We start from the raw sequence: 23026 nt of genomic DNA, 5'->3' as shown, positions 1-23026 counted from the left end.
TCAAACCTAAATATCTGCAATGAATTCACCCCACACTTCTAAAAACAGCAACAAGAATGCTCCCCATAGAAAATTCTGGCCAAGCATAATCTTATCTTCGTTTGAGTAAAAGTTGGAGATTTACCTCTATCATGGTCTATAGACTATATTGCTTTTATCTCTTGTTTTACAATCTTGAGAGGAAACATACATGTTTGGCTTGAGGAACAACACTAAAATGTATCTAAAGGGTAATTAGCATTTTGAGGAACATAAATACTTTTCCCTCCAGAATGTATTAAATCATACAATCTATTGAATCTAGGCACAGTCCAAACAGCATGATGACTCCAAAATAGCCTTTTTGCAAATATTAGCCACCACTATATATTTAGCATTAAACTTCATTAAGTCTGCAATGCCTTCAGTCAAAAATAATAGCAGATGCATATCACATGGCTTTTTTATGTAATACTTATTTACATTTCCACTTTTATAACTATTGTGTCTCTAAAGGCACATACATCATACTTAAAAAAACGTGATATTGGGGGGCGGAGTCTGGCCACGCTTGCAAATGGCCGCGTTCTAAAAGGGCTCCAATACCCCATTCTGGCAAAAAGCCCTCTACTTGGTGGGTAACCCACTTCCTTCCCCAGAAACCTTGCTTCTCAACCCTGCTAAACACCCGGTGACAGACACAAGTGATCCGGCTTCAAAACAGCCGTCACCGCAAGCACCGCTAGCGCAGGCAAACAATCTGAGGCCCATCAACACTGGCTGCGCCTAACCCTGGAGCCAGGAATCCGGAGGTAAGAAGTCAAAGACCCTGCAAACCGGACTTTGTTCTACCCTTCCCCACGGCCTCCTTACCATATCAGAGACCTAGGCGCACACTCTCCGCTCCTTGCATCTGACCTCCAACGGCCCCATGACAGGGGAACAAACAGTGAGTGCGCAACAGCACACGGGTGTAAATCCCTTACTGGGACGGCTGCCGCACACAGGGGATTACTGCTCCAAGCCTGGGGATAATAACAGAGGCAGCCCGACAAGCGGCTTTACCCTCTGAACACCTGGACCCACTCTATAGCAGCTGACCTCAGGGCTCAGGGACCAACAGGCCAAAGCAGATATAATACCTCACGGGTGAAGACCCTTTATTGTGACTGCTGCCCCACACAGGGGATTACTGATTCAACCTTGGGGGAAACAATAGGGACAGATTGACCAGCGAGCCTGCCCTTTGAACACCTGGTCCCATATTATAGCAGCCAGCTTCAGGCCTCAGGGAATAACAGCTCAGGGCTGAATCATCAGCACATTACAGGCCAAAACTTCAGGCATAAGTCAGCTCTGCCTCAGCACATCAGCGGCTCTTCTCGCAGAGGTTACCAGAGCTCTCCCATCTTGTCATCCCAAGTACAACAACACACCCTAATTCTGCTAAAGGGGTACACTAAGGCATTTACTGATTAGAGCACACACCTTAAGCTCCTAGGTGATGCCTTGTAAAAGACAGAGCAAAGCAAGCACACCAAAGCCGAGCAGAACCCTGAAACAATATCTTGCCGCCAAAGAGCTTCCAACTGCATCCTCTGTAGAAGACATGGCTAATCCACAACAAAGCTCCTCAGATCAAGCCCACCCTGATAACCCCTCTTATGTAACAAAAAATGACATTCTCCATTTATCCTCAAAAGAAGATATCAATATAGTACTGCAGGAAATGAGATCCCTTTTTGGAGATCTTAGGAAAGACTTGGGGGCTCTCGACCGCAGGGTTCAAGCCCTAGAAGAAAAACAAACCCCTATCAACACTGCAATACAGAACAATGCTGCAAACATCAGCGACCATGACGATAAACTCTTCTTCCTCAATGAAAAGCTGGAAGATTTGGAAAATCGCTGCCGAAGGAACAATCTTAGATTTAGAGGGGTCTCTGAGACTGTCTTTCCTACAGCAATAGAAGGATACCTACAAGCCCTCTTCAAAGTAATAAAGGATAGCCCAGCTGCCCCAGATATTCCAATAGAACGAGCACATAGAGCCCTGTGAGCGAGACCTCCCCCCAAGGCGCCTCCACGAGACATCATCGTGAAATTTACAAGATTCAAAGACAAAGAGGACATCCTAAAGCACGCTAGATTGAAGCGCTCCATCTTCCACGCAGGAGAGGAGATCCACATTTTTTTGGACTTATCCCAAGCTACACTGCAAAAGAGAAGGGAGCTTGCCCCTATCACCACCCAACTTCGAAACCAAAAAATTCCATACAGATGGGGTTTCCCTGTCTCCATAATAGTGAACTATAACAACAAAACCAGCATCTACAAACCAGGATCAGACCCTTCCCTCTTCTTCAGTGAACTCTCTCTGTCCCCATCCTCAAGACAAGAAGACTCCCCCAGCTCCAGAGACGGTAAAGTATGATCCACAACACCACAGAACTCATGCATAGACTTTATTCTTTAGCTGATTAGGGAGGGATAGGGTCGTGTGAAATGATTAATGCTTCACTATGTCCCTTTATATCACACAGATTGAATGTTCTTAATTCTTGGCCTCGCCTGCCCTGTGACGCAACCTAACATCTCCCTTCTCCTGACCATAAGTCTTTGACTAATAATTACCTACAAGACAGTATGTAGAATAGCTACTACCAAACCACTCTTCCCCTGAGCCAGATCCCCCTTGGCTCTCCCTACGGCAGGCAAGGATATCGGGCGAATTGGCTCTTTCATTAATATCAATGAGCCATAGCATGTGTCTACACACACTGCATGCATTGAAATCGTTTAGGTCATAGCATAAATCAAACCACCATCATAGCATATTATCACCCAGAAGCGTAAACAAGGGCCCATTAGGCTAAACCTTCTGGTATCCAAGCCAAAAGTTACCATTTATATGTTTTTTGAGGCAGTCATGACATGTTTCTTCCTGTAGGCCTAAGATATGTTATAGAAAATGTGTTGCCTTTGTTATACAGTTGCCTTGTTTCTTATCATTGTTTGTTGATTCTAATGTTGAAAGTTTCTCCATCTCTCCGAAACCAACATCAGGCTTTCTTAATGGGTAGATAATGCTCTCTACATGGTTCAATATGCCATTTGTTTCAACTCCCATCCTCATCACCACACTCACCACTGAATCACAGACGCCTACCTTACAGTGCACGAATTGTCGAAACAAATACACTATAGCACCACTCCTGACTACACACTGAACTTAATCCATACTAATCCTAAAATAAACACACACATAAGAGTCCTTTCCCAAAAAGACTACTAACTCTCCTTTAAACAGCTGCACCCGACCTAACTTTACCCTTAGACCTCACACTTCGTCCACAGACACTACTTTCACCCTCCAACACACAATCAATGGCATTCTAGTACACTTTTGTATACACGCTACAATCTCGTAGCAGACACGACTACCACCGCAAACCATGTCACAATCAAACCACGAATATACTTGGATATTTTTAAGACGATATTCTCCTTGGGTATTTTCTGGTAGATTGTATATGTTCATAACCACCCTGTTTGTAACTTGTTCTATAAATGTTAACAACTGTTCTATATTTTTTTTTTGCTCTTTCTCCATGACTATTGCTTTGTATACTGAGATATGTTCAACTATGCAGTGACTAGAACACCAAAGAAAATAGGAAAAGGGAATAAAAAAATAAAATAAAAAAAAATATGCATTAAGTGACACACAACTCCAGAGTTACTTTTCACAGCTGTGTCAAAATACAAGTGTTCTTACTGCCCTGAACTACCTACACAATATTTTCTTACACTTATCATTTTGTACGCCACCAGTCAGTTAATTTGCACCAGCGAACGCTACCTTGCCCCAATCGCTCTATCAATAGACACGTACTACGTCCTTCCTTTCCGCAGACTCTTTTCTGTCCTCGCCTAGTTGCAACCAAAATTATCATAAACCCTCACATACTACACTCCCCCTGTTGCACCCCCACCCCCACTATTAAGAAACCTTTAATTTATCCTCTACCAACACCTTCCCCCCACACCTCTGCCCACCAAGTAGACCAAATAAATACACAACACCTATTTGCTCCAATGCCAGATATGGGATTACTCCCCCTACGGAACCCCTATCCATCTTTAAACAACCTCAATTAAATCAAACCTAATTCCCTAGCCAACACCCCAAGCTCCTCTTCCCTCCCTGTTCTTCTTAACCTGTTTGTTAATACCTAACCCCTCCTCCTAGTTCTAATCTTCATCTCTTTCATTCTCTTTTTTTTTTTTTTTTTTAACATGCCCAAACACAGCAGATTCCAAGACCACACCTTTAAGGTGACCTCTATTAACGCAAAAGGACTTAACAGCCCAGGCAAAAGATCTATTGCACTAAGGGAACTCCATAAATTAAATAGTCAAATCTTATTAATTCAAGAAACACACTTTCAAAAAGGAAGGGAACCTAAATGGAATAACCCACACTATCCCGCTATGCACTTCGCTTCTGGCCCACACAAAAAAACGGTGTCGGAATATTGATCCACAAATCCATCCCATTAAATGTCACACAAATTGAAAAAGACCCAGAAGGACGCTTCCTTATCCTGGTGGGGACTCTATATGGACACCAAATCACGCTCGCCCCAAATCAGGCACAGAACACTTTTTTAAAAAAAGTAGCAACTAAACTGCTAGATCATGCAAAGGGCGTGACCTTCCTAGTAGGTGACTTTAACCTCTCACTAGACCCCACGCTAGACTCCTCAAAGGGCATTTCATGTACATCTCCTAAAGTTCTTAAAACTGTCAAAAACACCATCGCTAACCTAGCCCTACACGACAGTTGGAGAACTTTGCATCCCACTCAGAGGGACTACACTTTTTTCTCCTTCCCTCATTATAGCTACTCACGACTAGACCATATATTCACAGACTCCAACGGTCTCTCTATAACTACCCATTGCGACATAGGGGCTATAACCTGGTCTGACCATGCTCCTGTAACAAGTACAATACTATGGCCCGACCTTCCCATTACTAACAAAACCTGGAGACTTGACTACTTTCTTTTAGATAACCCTATTATACTTCAGGACATACAAAAGGAATTAACGGAATACTTCCACCTTAATGCACATACCACTACTTCCACTCTGACCGAGTGGAAAGCCCACAAATCCGTAATAATGGGATGCTTCATAAAGCATAAAGCTAAAATTAACAGACAGAATAGGGAGAAACACACTAATCTACTAACCCAAATTACCAAATTAGAAGCAGAACACAAAACAGATACATCTAACGAGGCAGTTAGAAACCGCCTTCTTGAGGCAAAAATCTCTCTCAAAAATTACCTCACGGAGGTTCACCAAAGGAAAGCCCTTTACCTCAAACAATATTACTACGAGGAGGGCAACAAGCCAGTTAAAATCCTGGCTCGGTGCCTGCGTAGAAAACAGTTAAATAGCCACATACATTCCCTTACCTCAGAAGACAACACCACTATCAAAAGCAGTGATCACATCGCCTCCGCTTTTAGAACATACTACGCCAACTTATACAACATAGATGATACTCATTCACACGAGCGACCTTTGTCTCCCGGTACCCCTCTACAGGTAGCAACAGACACCTACTTTAGAGGCTTAGGCCTCCCATCTTTATCTACTGAAGATGCAGCATACCTTGAATCTCCTATTTCAGCAGAGGAGCTAGCCCAAGCCATCAGGGACTCCCCTGCCGGTAAAAGCCCGGGACCCGATGGCTTCACCCCCAGATATTATAAAATCCTCAAAGACATACTATCCCCCCACATGCTTACCATCTTCAACACACTGAGAGACGAACCACACCTTCCCAGAACCCTCCTAAAGGCCGTAATCACAGTTATCCTCAAACCGGGCAAGCCACACACCTGTCCTGAACACTTCAGACCAATCTCACTAATAAACACAGACATGAAAATCTTTGCCAAAGTCTTAGCTAACAGGCTCAACAAATTTCTCCCGACCCTGATATCCAACGACCAGGTGGGCTTTGTACCTGGCAGAGAAGCCAGGGATAACACTATCAAAGTATTAAATTTGATAAACCACGCCAAGACCTCAGGGACGCCCATGGTCCTTTTCGCAACAGATGCGGAAAAGGCCTTCGATAGGGTGAAATGGTCCTTCTTAAAGAGAGCAATGCAAGAGATGAACATCCCCGAGGCATTTGTAAACATGACTTTCTCACTTTACTCAAACCCAAATGCTAGAATAAGAGTCAACAATGTCCTCTCAGAAACACTAGATATCAAGAATGGAACCAGACAGGGATGCCCCCTCTCCCCTCTCCTTTTCGACATCTCCCTAGAGGTCCTGGCACACAAAATAAGAAACAATAAGGAAATCAAGGGCTTGACGGTGGGCGACAGAGAGTATAAACAAGCTCTCTTGGCCGACGACATACTTTTCTCTCTGACGGAGGCCGAGAACTCTATCCCAGCCCTGTTAAAAGAACTAGACAGTTATGGCAACATTTCTAACTTTAGCCTCAACCTTAACAAATCGGAACTCCTTAATATTAACACACATCAGTTACATATACAAGCCCTAAAAAATTACCATAACATCTCATCACAAACGTAAATACTTGGGAATCTATCTTACCACATCACAGAACGACCTGTTTAAATATAATTATCTCAGTCTAAAGCAAGACATCTCTAGGGACCTTTCCACTTGGAAGAATAAGCCTCTTACCTGGCTGGGCAGGATTGGAGTGGTAAAGATGAATGTTCTCCCTAGGATTCTCTATATTTTTCAGACACTCCCCATCCCCCTTCAGAGGGGTTACCTCGACCAACTCCAGGGACTACTAGAGCAATTTATCTGGGCGAGCACCAAACCCAGAATACCCAAACGAACTATGTATCTACCCAGTGAAAGGGGGGGGTCTAGGTGTTCCCAACTTACAAGATTATAGAAGGGCTATCCTCCTGCAACATATCGTAGAATGGGCCCACAACACCAATTATAAAGCCTGGGTTGAACTAGACAGACACATCTGCAAACTTAATAATGTGAGCACACTAGCATGGTCGCCCCCCCAGAGCAGACCCAAAAATCTTTCCAAATACCCAATATCATTAGTGACTTTAGCAGAGTGGGACAAACTCATAGCCACAAGCACCCACGTTTCCTCCAGCCACGGGCCCCTTACATCCTTCTTAGAAAATCCAGAACTCCCTTACAGCAAATTAGGTTCACGCATTAAACAACCTTACAGCCTCAACAAGATCTCCATTCACTCTCTAATAGAAAACGGAAAAATGAAATCACAAGCATCTCTAATGGAGACACATGGGGAGGTCTTTTCCTCTTGGTTTCACTACTCTCAACTCACTCATTACATCTCGCATCACGCACACAAGAGAGAGTTAGGGAGAGAAATCACGCAATTCGAAAAAATATGCTCCACTACCCCCACGCCCAAACACCTCATTTCGACCCTATACAAAATCTTGAGGGTCCCCGATTCGGACACCTTACCTTCATACACGCTAGCCTGGTGTAAAGACGTAAATGTTGACATTGACACCAATCTGTGGCTTAAAGCATTCGAAACCACAAGAAAATCATCGGTTTCTGCACAGATACAGGAGATGCACCTAAAATTTCTGTGTAGGTGGTACCTCACCCCAACCAGAATCCACAAGATGTTCCCTAGACTTAGCGCCTCGTGCTGGAGGGGGTGTGGAGAGGAGGGCTCACTTCACCACATATGGTGGTCCTGCCCGAAACTTAAAAAATTCTGGCTCGAGGTATCTCACGAAATCTCGGATTTATTGGGTACTCCAACCCATATTGATATTGAAGCCCTCCTGCTCCGGTCACTCCCCAAAACAAGTAGCGCTGCCCACAACACTCTCCTAGTGATCATGATCACAGCAGCCAAAAAATTAATCCCCAAACTCTGGAAAACACAAAATACCCCTTCTCTTCAAGATTGGAAAACCCAAGTTTCGGAGCTCCTCTCCCTAGAGAGGTACCATTACTCTCAAACCCATAATCTCACACACCATGAGATGATATGTGCATTATGGAACAGAACAATCTGACAATACTAGTCGAAAATTTAACCACCCCACACAACCTTAGCAGGTTTCCCCCCCCCCAAGTTAATTTAATTTAATATTTTTTTTTTCTCTCTCTCTCTTTTCGTCTCTCTCTACCTTTCCTTTCCCTCATCTTCTCTCCCTTTTTCCTTCCTATCATATTCCCTTCCCCTGACCACCATTCCTCCTCCCTCCTTTTATCCCTTATAGTTACAATCAACTCAGTTCAAAATTCCAACCTCAAATCAAATTCCTCGACACCTACACTATACTTCATAACTGATAAATAGATTCCCTATATTGGCACCATTAACCACTTTTACTCCGAAATTCTATATAGAATATGTTGTGTCGAGGTCTTTGTTAACAATGTACTATGAGAAGGTAATTTCAGGCCCACTTCATAATCTTGTTCTTCCCTGCATTACCTTTTCCTCCCCCCGTTTACTCACTATACCTGGCAATTTATCAATGTTACTCAACTGTAATATTTGTTTTAATCTTTCTTGTGTATATTGACAGAATAACAATTATTCTAATTATTGTATCATTCACAATTCTCAATAAAGCTTGTTTGAATTGAAAAAAAAAAAGAAAAAAAAAACGTGATATTTTAGCATGCTTTTTTAAATATGTGGATAGTTAACTCATAAAAGTATATAATCTCACCCAGGTTCTAAGATTGGGAAAGCAGGGCAGTATTATCTATAACATCAGATGTAACATACCAAGGCAAATGCAATTTCAGTTTCACGAATAACAAAGAAAAAAAAGAATTTAATAAAAATCAAAGTAAAAATGGAGGACACAAAACTCTAAAGTGAAAAGAATAATTAAAACAGCAATCAAATTTATCGACTATATGGTAGTATGTGTGCAAGTCCAGTCTTCTATTTAAAGTGATTGTAAAGTTTAAAGGGACATTCCAGCCAAAACTGTAATCCACATAGATGCATTTCAGTTTTCAATAGAAGCATTTTTGTAATATGCATGTATTAGCAAAATGCTTCTAACAAAAGCTATAGCTGTTTTAAATGTGTATTAAAGTATTCACCGTGCACCAGCATTTTAAACAAAGCACTTTCTCAGAGAGCCTAAGGTGCTTGTATCATCTGGTAATTACTGAATTTGTTAATTGCTGACATGATAAAAGCCCCACTGGTGCTCTGAGCAGCTGTAGTATTTAAAATGCTGGAGCACAATAATTCCTAACAAGCACTAAGAATATCTAGCTATTATTTACATGCACGTGCAGAGAAAAATGTTGACACAAAAACAGTAGAAACTTTTACTAGAAGCATTTCTGCCAAAACATGTATATTGCAAAGATGTAATTCATCTATGTGCATTTAAGTTTTGACTGGAATATCCCCTTAAGGACCATAAGGACCACACCACTTTTCCATTTTCTGACCGTTTGGGACCAAGGCTATTCTTACATTTCTGCTGTGTTTGTGTTTAGCTGTAATTTTCATCATATATTATAATTTTCTATAAAAAATTTTTATAAAATATGATGAAAAAATGGAAAAAAACACACTTTTTCTAATTTTGACCCCCAAAATCTGTTACACATCTACAACCACCAAAAACACCCATGCTAAATAGTTTCTAAATTTTGTCCTGAGTTTAGAAATACCCAATGGTTACATGTTATTTGCTTTTTTTGCAAGTTATAGGGCAATAAATACAAGTAGCACTTTGCTATTTCCAAACCAATTTTTTTTTAAATTAGCGATAGTTACATTGGAACACTGATATCTTTCAAGAACCCCTGAATATCCCTTGACATGTATATATTTTTTTTTAGTAGACAACCCAAAGTATTGATCTAGGCCTACTTTGTTATATTTAATGCCACCATTTTACCGCCAAATGCGATCAAATAAAAAAAATAGTTCACTTTTTCACAAACTTTAGGTTTCTCACTGAAATTATTTACAAACAGCTTGTTCAATTATGGCACAAATGGTTGTAAATGCTTCTCTGGGATCTCATTTGTTCAGAAATAGCAGATATTTATGGCTTTGGCATTACTTTTTGGTAATTAGAAGGCCGCTAAATGCCGCTGTGCACCACACTTGTATTATGACCAACAGTTAAGGGGTTAATTAGGTAGCTTACATGGAGCTTGAAGGGTTAATTTTAGCTCTAGTGTAGAGATCAGCCTCCCACCTGACATATCCCACCCCCTGATCCGTCCCAAACAGCTCTCTTCCCTTCCCCACAATTGTCCCCGACATTCTGCTGTGTAGGATCCCCCCATAGCCACCAACCTCCCTGATCCCCCCCCCCAAAGAGCTCTCTAACCCTCCCCCCACTATTTGCCCCCATTTTGGGTACTGGCAGCTGTCTGCCAGTACCCACTTTGCAATCAAATGTGGCGCTTTTTATTAAAAAAATAAAGCCCACTTTTTCTGTAGTGTAGCTGCCCCCCTTCCATACCCTCCCAGATCTCTTTTTAGTTATTAATTTCCCCCTTCCTCTGCTACCCTCTCCAACCACCCTCTCCCACCACTTCAAACTTACAAATGCCGCTTAGATCGTGGCCATGTGCACACGCATACACGCACACCCGACATCCTCCGGAAGTTTCCCAGCGATGGGCCGCTCACCCACCTCCCTACAGCTGCTCCCACCAACGATCGGCACCATCGCTGGCAGATGCAGAGAGGGCCACAGAGTGGCCCTCTCTGCATCGGCGTGCCAAAAAAGGTATTGCAGTGATGCCTCAATATCGAGGCATCAATGCAATACTTTGAAAGTGGCTGGAAGCGATCAGGATCGCTTCCACCGCTTGAAACCCCTAAGGACGTACAGGGTATGTCCTTGGTTGTTAAGGGGTTAAGGAATTAAAGCCCAGTATCTAAAAATACTAAAAACAGGGGCACTTCAATTCATTAAACTTTACAAATATGCTTCTTTTTAAAAATACTTATCTTTGCATTACGGTAAACAGACCGCTGATCCTCAGTCCGCGTCTCCTTCTGTATTTTGCATATCGATGACTAATCCGGCTTCCTCCAATTGTTGCGTGCCCCACAAGCTGGACACAAATGGGGGCACGCAACAATTGGAGGAAACCTGGATTCGTCATTGATCTGCAAAATACAAAAGGAGACGCGGACGGATGATCGGCTGTCTGTTTACCGTAATGCTAAAGTAAGTATTTTTAAAAAGAAGCATGTTTGTAAAGTTTAAGAAATTAGACACTGGGCTTCAATTCCTTAAATTTTACAATCACTTTAAATTTGTATCTGTCTGATCTGAAGAGAACAGCAATCATTACGATTGCAGTGAAAAAAATGGCATGCTCTAATCTTTATAGCATGTCATTTTCCCTATTATGTCCCTTTAAGGTTGAATGTTCATCCAATCAAGAGGACAAAATACAAACCGAAGGTATGGAGTTAGAAGGGGAGAAGGTTTATATTCACCAGTAAAGAAGGGATTTCAGACTTTAGTCCAAAATATACATATTATTTAATACCATCTCAGGGGTACATGAAAATAAAATATTTCTCAATGGATTTAAAAGATACCTAAAAATGTAAGCAATATAGTTATTAATATTGCCTATCAAAGGGACATACAATTAATGTAATGTACACTTAATTAGACATAATACATATATGCTAAATCACTTGAAAGAAAGTGATGCAGCATAACTGTAAAAACCTGACAGGAAAATATCACCTGAACATCTCTATGTAAAAAAGGAAGATATTTTACCTTACAATTTCCTCAGCTCATCAGAGTAACTGCTGTGTAAAAAGATACTGATTTCAGTTACTGCCCAGCTGCAGGTAAAAAAAAAGAAATAAAGAAATGAACAGCAGCCAATCAGCATCAGCAGTGCTAAGGTCATAAACTGTGATCTCATAAGATTTCATGGTAAACTTCCTTAAACTGAATACGGAAATAACATAGGTGTGCATGAGGCATGCTCCCTTGCAGGTCCCAGGACAGGCATACTGATTTGCTGCTTTACAATGGGGTGTGAATACTTAGGACATTTTGAGGTAACATATATTTATTTTTTATATAGAGATTTTCAGGTGATATTTTCTAGTCAGCTTTTTACAGATATGGTGCATCACTTTCAAGTGTTTCAACATTTGGGTATCATGTCCCTTTAAGATTTTTTTTATGCCACTTTAAGTAGCTTAGATCTGCACTGTTTTATTTTTCTTTAGACTCAGGGCAATGAAGCCAATAAAAGTTGTATCACAGCTAAATGACAGTAAATAATATCCATGGGAGAGTTATCCTTCTAAACTTACACACACACTAATTCCAAGAACCAGATCAGTGGCTGTATATTTTATGATCAGCAAGTTACATTTTTCAAAAGCTTTACATATACTGAAAGTACATCAGTAAAAACAATTCTACTTAAAAGTAATACAATTAAAGGGACATTAAACTGCTGGACACAATTTCATCAGAATGGTTATTACTCACCATGTGTTTATTTTTCTTCCTGTGCGGCTCTCTTCAGAGACATTCTCTTATTTAACCCTTCACAGGTGCTGGTTGGTGAAGCGATAAACTTTCATACTGGGTGCTGCCACCTTGGAGCTTAAGTATTCTTGTACTATATGACAGAAAGTGGTGAACATTTATACGTCAGCAATGTTAACTTTTTTTTAACAGCTGTATTGTGCACTTCAGAACTGTACACACAATACAGAGACAGAGGTTTAAAAATGTGCAGTTTTAATACACAGATTAAAAGTTACATAACATGAGGGGGGTGTGGCCAAGAGGCAGTCATGGTGGACGGAAAATTCATGGCTCCGTAGCTTCACAATCTAAACTATTGATTTTCTAGGGAGCCATCTGCGGCCTGGCCAGATCAATTATATATTTGTCATGGTGGAACTACCCACATCTGACCTACAGACTGCTACCATCATGCCGCAAATGAAGTCTGTAAATGTAAGCAGATTCATATGAAGAGGAGGCCTACTACGAAGATCTTTATACTATTTTCACGCAGATCCACTTAAGGGAATTGTAGCAGGAGGGACACCTAGCTGTATTGCCGGGACACTAATGTAAGAGAACATCTGACTCCTCCACAATATCCTTCGTCCCCAGCCGCTACAGCGCCGATTGTCTACAGCGCACTATGGAAATGGACATAGGTGCAGTGATAGCTCTCCTCAAAGGCCTAGGACATCGGATGGATCTACACTACAGTCAACTTACTCTCGACATAAGCTCACTGGGTGCAGGGGAGAGCTGCCCTAACATACATGGCATTCCAGACGAGACATCAGTGAGACGAGATCGTGAGGAGCAGTGTTCCGACGCTCAAGCAAGTACAGAGAAATGTGCGGACACCGTGCTCCATGTTCCTCCTTATGCATCCAGGCCTCCCACCTACTTACCACCTGAAACGACGATCAGCCCGATGGACATGGGGGAAAGTTTCCCTTCTGTAGAGGGTTAAAGTTAATACAAAGATTCTACACTCAGACTCTTAGCTAATCCCAAATGGTGATGTAACCTCAAAAACACTATCACCGAAGTTTAGAAGAGAAGAAAAAGTGATTGGGATAGCGCTATGCAGCTGCGAGTCTTATAAAGTGAAATAAATATATATTAGTTTGGATCTATTTTTATCTGAATATGAAGGTGTCCCTGTTTTGGGTTGTTCAATTATGAGATTACTATTTTGATATATAAGGATCCCCGGTTTATTTTGATCATATAACCTGGATGATAGAGTAATTTCTATATTTTTAAAATAGTCTTATGTCCTATGTTTTTTATATATAAGTATCTTATAGATATTATTATAAAATATGATGTAAAAGAAGAGAGAGGAGCAAGTGCTTTAAGATATATGTATTTTATTCCTATACAGATAAGGTTCTTATCGTATAATAGTTAACAATAAAATCTAACACATTGATGCCGGCATCTAGATTTAAAACCACATTAAAACAGTTTTTTATTTGAAATTTATACTTGTTATATTCTATCAGTATTACTGCTGGTTTTGGACTATAACCGTGGTTTTATGAAAGCAGCTCTGATTGGCAACATCTGATAAAAAACAAAAAGTTTCTATTCCTTGACATACATGTATCGTATATTTTGTTTGTTACAATTACAATTTTTCAGTGCAGATCTAGTTTTACAATATATTAGCTAGATGAGTGTGAATACCACGTATTTTTACTTAGACATTGATATTCCAGGTCTACGGTGGTTTGTCACAGCGGTAAATGGTAGTAAGTGGATTTATCTGTCATATATACGTGTATAAGCAGATTGTCTCTTGTTATAAAAACCTTTTTATATTGTCCATATTCTGGATCTCCTCCGTTAAAGTTGTGACCGGCCGGTCCTTTGGTGAAGTAGTTCCGTATGTTCTCCCTTGTTTTCTTTTTTTTGGTTAAAATCCGGGTTCTTCAGGTATTTCCTGATCCAATTGTGGATTTTCTCCTTGTGTCTGTGTAGCCCTTAAGCCAGGTGATTGAGGCTGGAGCGGTTACTGGATCCTTGGATAGGAATTACACATATGGAGTCTGTCCCTAGAAAGTGGGATATGGCTCGATGTACCTATCCTAGCCAGCCCGAACACGAGAAAGACCTCTCACCTGCTGGGTTCTGTGTTTAGATATCCTGTGACTGTCAGCAATCTCTAAGCGTTTCAGCCTGGGGCCTTTATCAAGGCCCCAGGCTGAAACGCTTAGAGATTGCTGACAGTCACAGGATATCTAAACACAGAACCCAGCAGGTGAGAGGTCTTTCTCGTGTTCGGGCTGGCTAGGATAGGTACATCGAGCCATATCCCACTTTCTAGGGACAGACTCCATATGTGTAATTCCTATCCAAGGATCCAGTAACCGCTCCAGCCTCAATCACCTGGCTTAAGGGCTACACAGACACAAGGAGAAAATCCACAATTGGATCAGGAAATACCTGAAGAACCCGGATTTTAACCAAAAAAAAGAAAACAAGGGAGAACATACGGAACTACTTCACCAAAGGACCGGCCGGTCACAACTTTAACGGAGGAGATCCAGAATATGGACAATATAAAAAGGTTTTTATAACAAGAGACAATCTGCTTATACACGTATATATGACAGATAAATCCACTTACTACCATTTACCACTGTGACAAACCACCGTAGACCTGGAATATCAATGTCTAAGTAAAAATACGTGGTATTCACACTCATCTAGCTAATATATTGTAAAACTAGATCTGCACTGAAAAATTGTAATTGTAACAAACAAAATATACGATACATGTATGTCAAGGAATAGAAACTTTTTGTTTTTTATAAGATGTTGCCAATCAGAGCTGCTTTCATAAAACCACGGTTATAGTCCAAAACCAGCAGTAATACTGATAGAATATAACAAGTATAAATTTCAAATAAAAAACTGTTTTAATGTGGTTTTAAATCTAGATGCCGGCATCAATGTGTTAGATTTTATTGTTAACTATTATACGATAAGAACCTTATCTGTATAGGAATAAAATACATATATCTTAAAGCACTTGCTCCTCTCTCTTCTTTTACATCATATTTTATAATAATATCTATAAGATACTTATATATAAAAAACATAGGACATAAGACTATTTTAAAAATATAGAAATTACTCTATCATCCAGGTTATATGATCAAAATAAACCGGGGATCCTTATATATCAAAATAGTAATCTCATAATTGAACAACCCAAAACAGGGACACCTTCATATTCAGATAAAAATAGATCCAAACTAATATATATTTATTTCACTTTATAAGACTCGCAGCTGCATAGCGCTATCCCAATCACTTTTTCTTCTCTTCTAAAGTTTCCCTTCTGTGCAGACCGACCGCAAGCTGGACCTTTCCCCAATGCTTTTTTCACCTGGCGCAGTTGCTTTCGCTTCTCAACCCAGATATACGCTGGACACTTTGGCCCGCCAGCCCACTCAGCCTTGCTTGGGATCGAAGGCTCCATCTAACTCACACACCCGACGACGACTACAGGATTCTCACACCATAATGATGGGGTCTGTGGAGCAGCAACCTAACATCCTTTTTCAAACCCCCTTGCCCAGTCGTATTGCCTACAATAACTGTGGCGTGGCTTACACACAGGGGCATGAGAAATATGGGTTACTTAGAAAGACCTATTCCTGTTTGCCCAGCCTGTTTTCAAAGAGAGGTGTCGGGTAACTATATTGGGACTAGTAACAGTTTGATACAAGGTACTGGGTCACCCACCTGTTGAGGCCCTGCCTGTTTAGTATCCTATGTTTCCCTTACACCCAAAAGAAGCTATGGACTCATTGCCTTGTACTCCAGTTATATTAGTTATATATGTACCCTTTACTATGTCTTTGCCTTGCTTATTACCTATGCTTCACTGTCTTTATAATTAGCTAGTAAGATATGTACAGGTACCCATTAGGGATCTATTTAAGTTTACTTATGTTAGCCATGATCACTTAGACTCTGCTTCCTTAGCACATATATCTCTCTGTATTTCCCTCATATTCATATGAAACCATGAACCCATTACCTTCCTCTCATGTTATATTTGTGATACATGTGCCTTCTCTTATCCCTTTACCTAACTTGCTACCTGCCTCCCAAAGCCCGTGCATTTGTTTGGAGAGGTATTTGCAGGCACCCATTAGGGACCTGTCCAGGGCTACATATAATAGTCATTCTCACTGGTATATATACATATATTTATTTTTTCACTCCTCATCTCTTGTACTCCCTCTGCTAAGAGAATCTTGCCTGCTCTGTTAGATCAACCAGGCTACATTAGTCTAAAACATCGCTAGGGAGTTGTATAGGTGATCTGGTTAGCTGATAGTAGGATCATATTTAGTGAGACAACTAAACTCAATTTATGAAAGCTCTATATTTTACTCTACAATTCCTTTGTACACCTATAATGTTTATCCTGAAACAATGGTAAATACTAACATCACTGGGTATCCTTCTAAAACACCATGTACCTCTCAATTCGTCCAGGTTGTATTGGCTAGCTCCGTATTTTCAATCTTATGCCATCACACGTTAGTTACTGCAATACCCCTACATGACTCGCTTTGCTCCTAAAATAAATAGTTTTAGTGTTCATAATATTACATTATGAAGCACATCCACTACTATAAGCCAACGCGTTTCGGCCCACCTATAGGGCCTTTCTCAAGAAAGTCTTGAGAAAGGCCCTATAGGTGGGCCGAAACGCGTTGGCTTATATGGTGAGATACATTTAATATTTGTAGTTATCTGTAAAACGGTACTGCTCTATGTTGTATATTTTCTTTTTCCACAGGATTTGAAGATTTTTTTTATTTGATCACCACCAAGGTTTTTATCACAGTTTCTAGTTTGGATTCATCACATCACATTTTATTTTTTTTTTTTTTTCAAACAAATTTTATTGAGATTCAAAATAGGTTCACAATTCACATCGAAGCTCAGCACATAGATGAAATGAATACAAAAATACAATAACCTCTGTATATACGTGTGAACTTTGGTCATAGCGCAACAATTATTTCAATAGGAATCTCAAGCAATGAACCACATAAATTTAACATTTAACACTAGGGACCAAGGTTACAATCTTTAAACTCTAGATTATATCGAATCAACAAATATGCCTCAATTGGTCGTGTATATTAGGGATAGAGGTGAAGATGGAGAGAAGGGTAGGGGATTCAGCTTATAGGGGGGGGAGGGAGAGAAAGATGGGAAGAGAGAGAAAGAAAAAAAAAAAAAAAAAAAAAAAGGGGGAGGGAGGGATAATTTTGCGGAGCAGATTTTACTCTCGAACAGTTTCTGCCCATGCTGCTGGGCAATGACACTTTTGTGTATTAAAAGTTATTGAATTTTAATCCAGTCTTCCCAGATCGCCCAGTAGTCCTCCGTCCTCTCCAGAGCGTTATATGCGAATTTTTCCATTTTAGCGAGATATTGTACTACCTCACAAACGTCTGTGATAGTGGGTGGGTCTGTTTTTTTCCATGCTCTGGCTATGCATAACTTCGTAGCCGCCAGAATATAGATTACCAGCTGTTTATTGCATTTAGGTAGTTGTTTGTCAAATATATGAAAGAGGGCCTGAGTAGGGGTCAACCGTACTTCCACATTCATGGAGTGCAGGAGAGTCTCAACATCTTTCCATAAATCAAGGATCTTAGGGCAGGACCACCATACGTGGGAGTCTGATCCTTCCCCGCCACAAAGCCTCCAGCACCTCGATGAGGTAGCCGGAAACATTTTAGATAGCCTGGTGGGCACTCTGTACCACCGTAAAATGAGTTTCATGTATCCCTCAAAGATGGTTGTACAGTGGATCGTTTTTTTCGTTAAATTAATAGCAATGCTCAGTTCTGCGTCTGATATTTTTAAGGACAATTCTCTGCACCACTTTTTGATTTGACCGGGAAGACTCACCGAGTGATCTCGCAAAATAGCCCGATAGTGGAACGTGAGGAGCTTATATGTACCCATCTCGCTCAGCCATCTTTCCTCCCATTGGGAGTGTGGCCTAAGTCCACGAGTCCCAAATTTCCAGGAATGTAGGAAACTGAGTATTCTAGAACATTCAAAGTGAAACCAGAGAGGTGGTCCTATCAAGGAGTCAAGGACCTGAGGGACTGTTAACAATCTCTGATTGGAGAATAGTTGTTCCCACCGTATCGAGATCATGTTGTATCCAAAACTCAACATGAACATTCGGACGACCCCACATCAAGCCTCGCAGTTGATGAATTGGCGAGGGGTGCGGGGCAATTTGTGAGTGGTGTCTGAGTGTGTGCCAAATTCTGATATTTTGTTGAACAACCGGGTTGGTAATTATGTTGACCAATTGTTTGTAGCTAGGGACCCACAAAAGACTGGGAAGATCTAAACCCTCTGGTAGGTGGAGTTCCTCTAATCTGAACCATCTCGGCCTTTCGGCGGTAGGTCCCCAGGCCGTGATGTGTGATAGTCTCGTAGCCTCGTAGTAAAGGAATATGCTGGGAAAAGCAACTCCGCCCCTTGCATACTCTCTCTGCATAATTTTATGGCTGATCCTTGGAGGCCTACAAGCCCAAACATATTTACTAAAGATCTGGTGAATCTGCTGTAAAATTCCATGGGGGATATTCAAAGGAATGCATCTAAAAAGGTACAGTGCCTTTGGGAGTAAGGACATTTTGACAGTGGCCACACGCCCCAGCCAAGATACTTCCTTGAAGTCCCATCTATTCGTCAAGTTCTTTAAGTCTTTGATCAGCGCGTCGAAATTCAGCGATAAGGTTTTATCTATATCTGCACTTAGATAGACACCTAGATGTTTGATAGCGTCTGAGGACCAATGAAAATCATGGTTACCTCTCAACCTTAAAAGTTGCTCATCAGGGAGATTGATCCCATAGGCTTCCGTTTTGGTCTTATTCACCTTATAGTAACTCAGAGCACTAAAGCTGTCTAATGTTGCAAAAACCGCCGGAACCGACGACGTGGGGTTCGTAAGAAGAAGAGTCACATCGTCGGCGTACAGCAGGATTTTCTCCTGGGTAGAGCCCATTGGTACTCCTTCAATAGATGGTGTAGAGCGGAGCAGTTCCGCCAGCAGCTCCATGACCAGGGCAAAAAGCAGGGGCGATAGTGGGCACCCCTGTCGGGTGCCATTTGAGATGGCAAATTTCGGGGAGCAAAAGCCTGTTCCCCTCACCCTGGCGCTAGGTTTAGAATATAGGGCTCTAATCATATTGATGGTCTGCAGTGGGAAGCCAAAAGCCCCCAAAACTCTCCACATGTAATCCCATCTGACCCTGTCGAACGCCTTTTCGGCATCAAGGGACAGGGCCAGAAGGGAAGTTCCCGAACGTCTCGCCTCCGCAAAAACTGTAACCAGACGCCTGGTATTGTCAGGGCCCTGGCGTCCCTTCACAAAACCCACCTGATCGGTTGCTATCAGGGAAGGAAGTAGAGATGCTAATCTATCTGCTATGAGTTTGGAATACAGTTTTATGTCTACATTTATCAGCGAGATAGGGCGGAAGTTGCAACAAAATGAAGGGTCCTTGCCCGGTTTAGGAATTGCGACAATAGTCGCTTCTAGGAACTCCTCGAGTATCCCTTCTCCTTTACAGATTTCATTGTATACCTGACATAATACGGGCTGTAGCAAAGTGTGCGTCTTTTTGTAAAATTGCCCCGGGAACCCGTCCGGGCCCGGCGCTTTTCCGTTTTTCAATTGCTTGATCCCCAATCCTATTTCCAGCTCGGTAAAGGGCCTAGTTAAATTGTCTTTGTCCTCGTCGGACAACGTGGGTAAATTTAGTTTCTCTAAAAATAAGGTTATGTCGGAGGGTGTGGCTTTAATAGGTACCTCAGAGGTCTCAATGTTATAAAGCCGTTCATAGAAGTCTGCAAAAGCCTTCCCTATATCATCAGGTGCATATAGCATCCGTCCATTATGATTAATATAGGGTATTCTTGAGATAGCTGTCCTCTGTTTTAGCTTGTTCGCCAACAAAGTACCCGCCTTATTGCTTTTCGAGTACATGACCATCTTGAACTTGGCGAGCGCACGTTTGACTCTTTCCAGTTCCAGATGTTTAATTTGTGTTTTCAAGCCAAGTATGTCAGCAGACAAATCAGCAGTAGGGGATAATTTGTTTAGTTTTTCCTTGGTACGCAAGTCACAGGTCAACTTTCCCAAAGGGGCACCCCAGTTCTTTTTAATGTTTGCGGCTTTGGCAATGCAGAACCCTCTGACAAATGCTTTTAGAGCCGCCCATCTAATTTGGTGAGAGGTATCTTGAGGGCCATTTGTCTCCAAGAATTCCTCAATTTTTTCAAGTAGCTCAGGAACAAAAGACCCATCTTCCCACAAGAACTTGGGGAGTTTCCAGGAGGGTCTGCACGGAGCGGACCCATCTACATTCACTGACATCGCCACAGCATCATGGTCCGACCAGGGGCAGCTGCATATGGTGGAGCTCATGACTTTATTCAGTGTCCAGGAATCGACAAAGAAGAAGTCCAATCGCGAGTATGATCGGTGTGGGGGTGAGAAGTAAGTGTAGTCCCTAGTGTCCGGATGGCAAGCTCTCCATACGTCGTAGAGAGAAGACTGATATATAAGGTTTTGAAATTTAGGGGCTGTGGACTGGGAATATTGATCTATAGCTTTACCATTTGAGAGCCGTTTGTCAAGTTGGGGATCCCAGATCAGATTAAAGTCCCCTCCCAGCACTAGTGTGCCCTGTCTCAGACCCTCTATGAAGGATAGCATCCTACGTAGGAATCTAATCTGACCCTGATTAGGGGCATATACATTCACAAGGGTAAATAAGTGTGAATTCAGTCTACAAACCAGTAGCAGAAATCTCCCCTCTGGGTCTGTTTCAACATGTATCTGTTGAAACGCTACCGTTTTGCTAATGCATATCGAGACTCCTCTACTTTTTTCTTGGAAAGTCGAACTAAGGACCACTGGGTAATGTCGAAAGTTAAAGTTCGGGATTTTATCGGATGCCCAATGTGTCTCTTGAAGAAAGGACACGTCACATTTGAGTTTAGTTAAAAAGGATTGTAAGAGGCTTCTTTTAGAGGGCGAGTTTAGGCCCTTCGTATTTAGGGAAATAAACTTAAGATCAGAGTCCATTGTAGAAAGGAAAAAAAAAAAGGGAAAGGGTTAGGGGTATAAAAGGGTATGTAGAAAGGAGGGTTTAAGACAGAGGGAAAGAGTTAATGATCCAGTGCAAAGGACTAAAGAGGCAACACTAAAATAGTTATGACCCCGGTATCCACCTCTTCTGCCAAAGAGGTGCGGGTTAATATTTCATGTGTTTAAATTTGTAGTTTCGAGTGAATCTATGTTCTCTTGCTTACTTCTAGTAAGCTTCGGTTTTACCCTTAAGGGGGGGGGGATGGAGAGTGACGTTACAATATCTACAAAAATTAGTGTCCAAAACAGGGGTAAGGTAAGGCAAGGCCGGGGCAAGCCTGAATTCAAGGGGAGTTAATGTCACAATCAGGGGTAAGTGCATATAGCTCCTGCGCTTATTTCATCTAACAATCAGGAAGGGAGATAAGGTTCCCTTATTCTGGTGAAACACAAGCTGATTGAATATGACATGTGAATTCTAGAGGGTATGTATAAAGCAGCCAACTCTAATGTGTATTATGGCTACCTTGGAGGGGGTCATTTTAAGTTTTAGAAGGATATACATTATATGAAAATGTCGACTGTTGACTCATAACTAATAAAACGTGTCAGATGTTAACATTACAGGTAAAACCTGTCAACTAGGTTATCTTAAACAAGCTTGTAGTTGAATATACAATGACCTTATTGCCGTTAAGAGTTGCGTGTGGCCAGAGGACAGGGCGGACAGCTGTCCACTTGAGGATGAGCCAAGATAAGGTGGCGAAACAAGTATCTAGCACTATCCCAGCCACACACAAACCAAGGGTCACATAGCGACAAGAAATAACTTATCAAAACATTTCACACAACCCATTGAGGTAGCAGAATATAACATAAAACTGAACAAGTATATATTGCATTAATGGGCAATTAGCCACATATTTTTCCTCAGGTGGTACACCATAAAAGAACAGCACAGAATCATATATAGCAAGGTTGTAAACCTGGTCATTTAAATAGGTATAACCTAAGTAGAGTTGAGTATGCAATATATTGATAGACCAACTGTTGGTCCATGACTACAATATTACGCTCATTACTAACATTTTGAGTAATTCTTAGCGTCTGGGATATCCCAAACGAATCTAAAATTATAGGTACATTGGCAGTAGCGCCATTTTGAAATGTACATGGCTGAAAGACAGGGCCGGCTCATGGCCATTTAGGAGTAGATTAGGTCGCATTGCTAGAATAAACCGCTACCACTGTCACAGCCATGTGCAACCAAAGGGCCCCGCAACAATAACAGG

The 23026-nt window shown here is 41.4% G+C and overlaps 1 protein-coding gene across 5 annotated transcripts in view; it reads right to left on the bottom strand.

Moving 5' to 3' along the window:
• RHBDD1 (rhomboid domain containing 1) overlaps nucleotides 1–23026 on the bottom strand; it is a 526647-nt gene that overhangs the window by 495539 nt on the left and 8082 nt on the right. For 3 of the 5 annotated variants that reach the window (XM_053710024.1, XM_053710023.1, XM_053710027.1), the window contains exon 2: nucleotides 12545–12677. The exons of 1 other annotated variant lie outside the window; for it this stretch is intronic. The gene's annotated coding sequence lies outside the window, so the exon portion shown is untranslated. Of the gene's footprint in view, nucleotides 1–11812; nucleotides 11881–12544; nucleotides 12678–23026 lie in introns of those variants that run through there. One more of the 5 variants, XM_053710025.1, reaches the window with a different exon arrangement.

This window comes from Bombina bombina, chromosome 4, assembly GCF_027579735.1.
Source record: "Bombina bombina isolate aBomBom1 chromosome 4, aBomBom1.pri, whole genome shotgun sequence".
NCBI classification, from domain to species: domain Eukaryota; kingdom Metazoa; phylum Chordata; class Amphibia; order Anura; family Bombinatoridae; genus Bombina; species Bombina bombina.
This window is presented reverse-complemented; position numbering and strand designations above follow the sequence as displayed.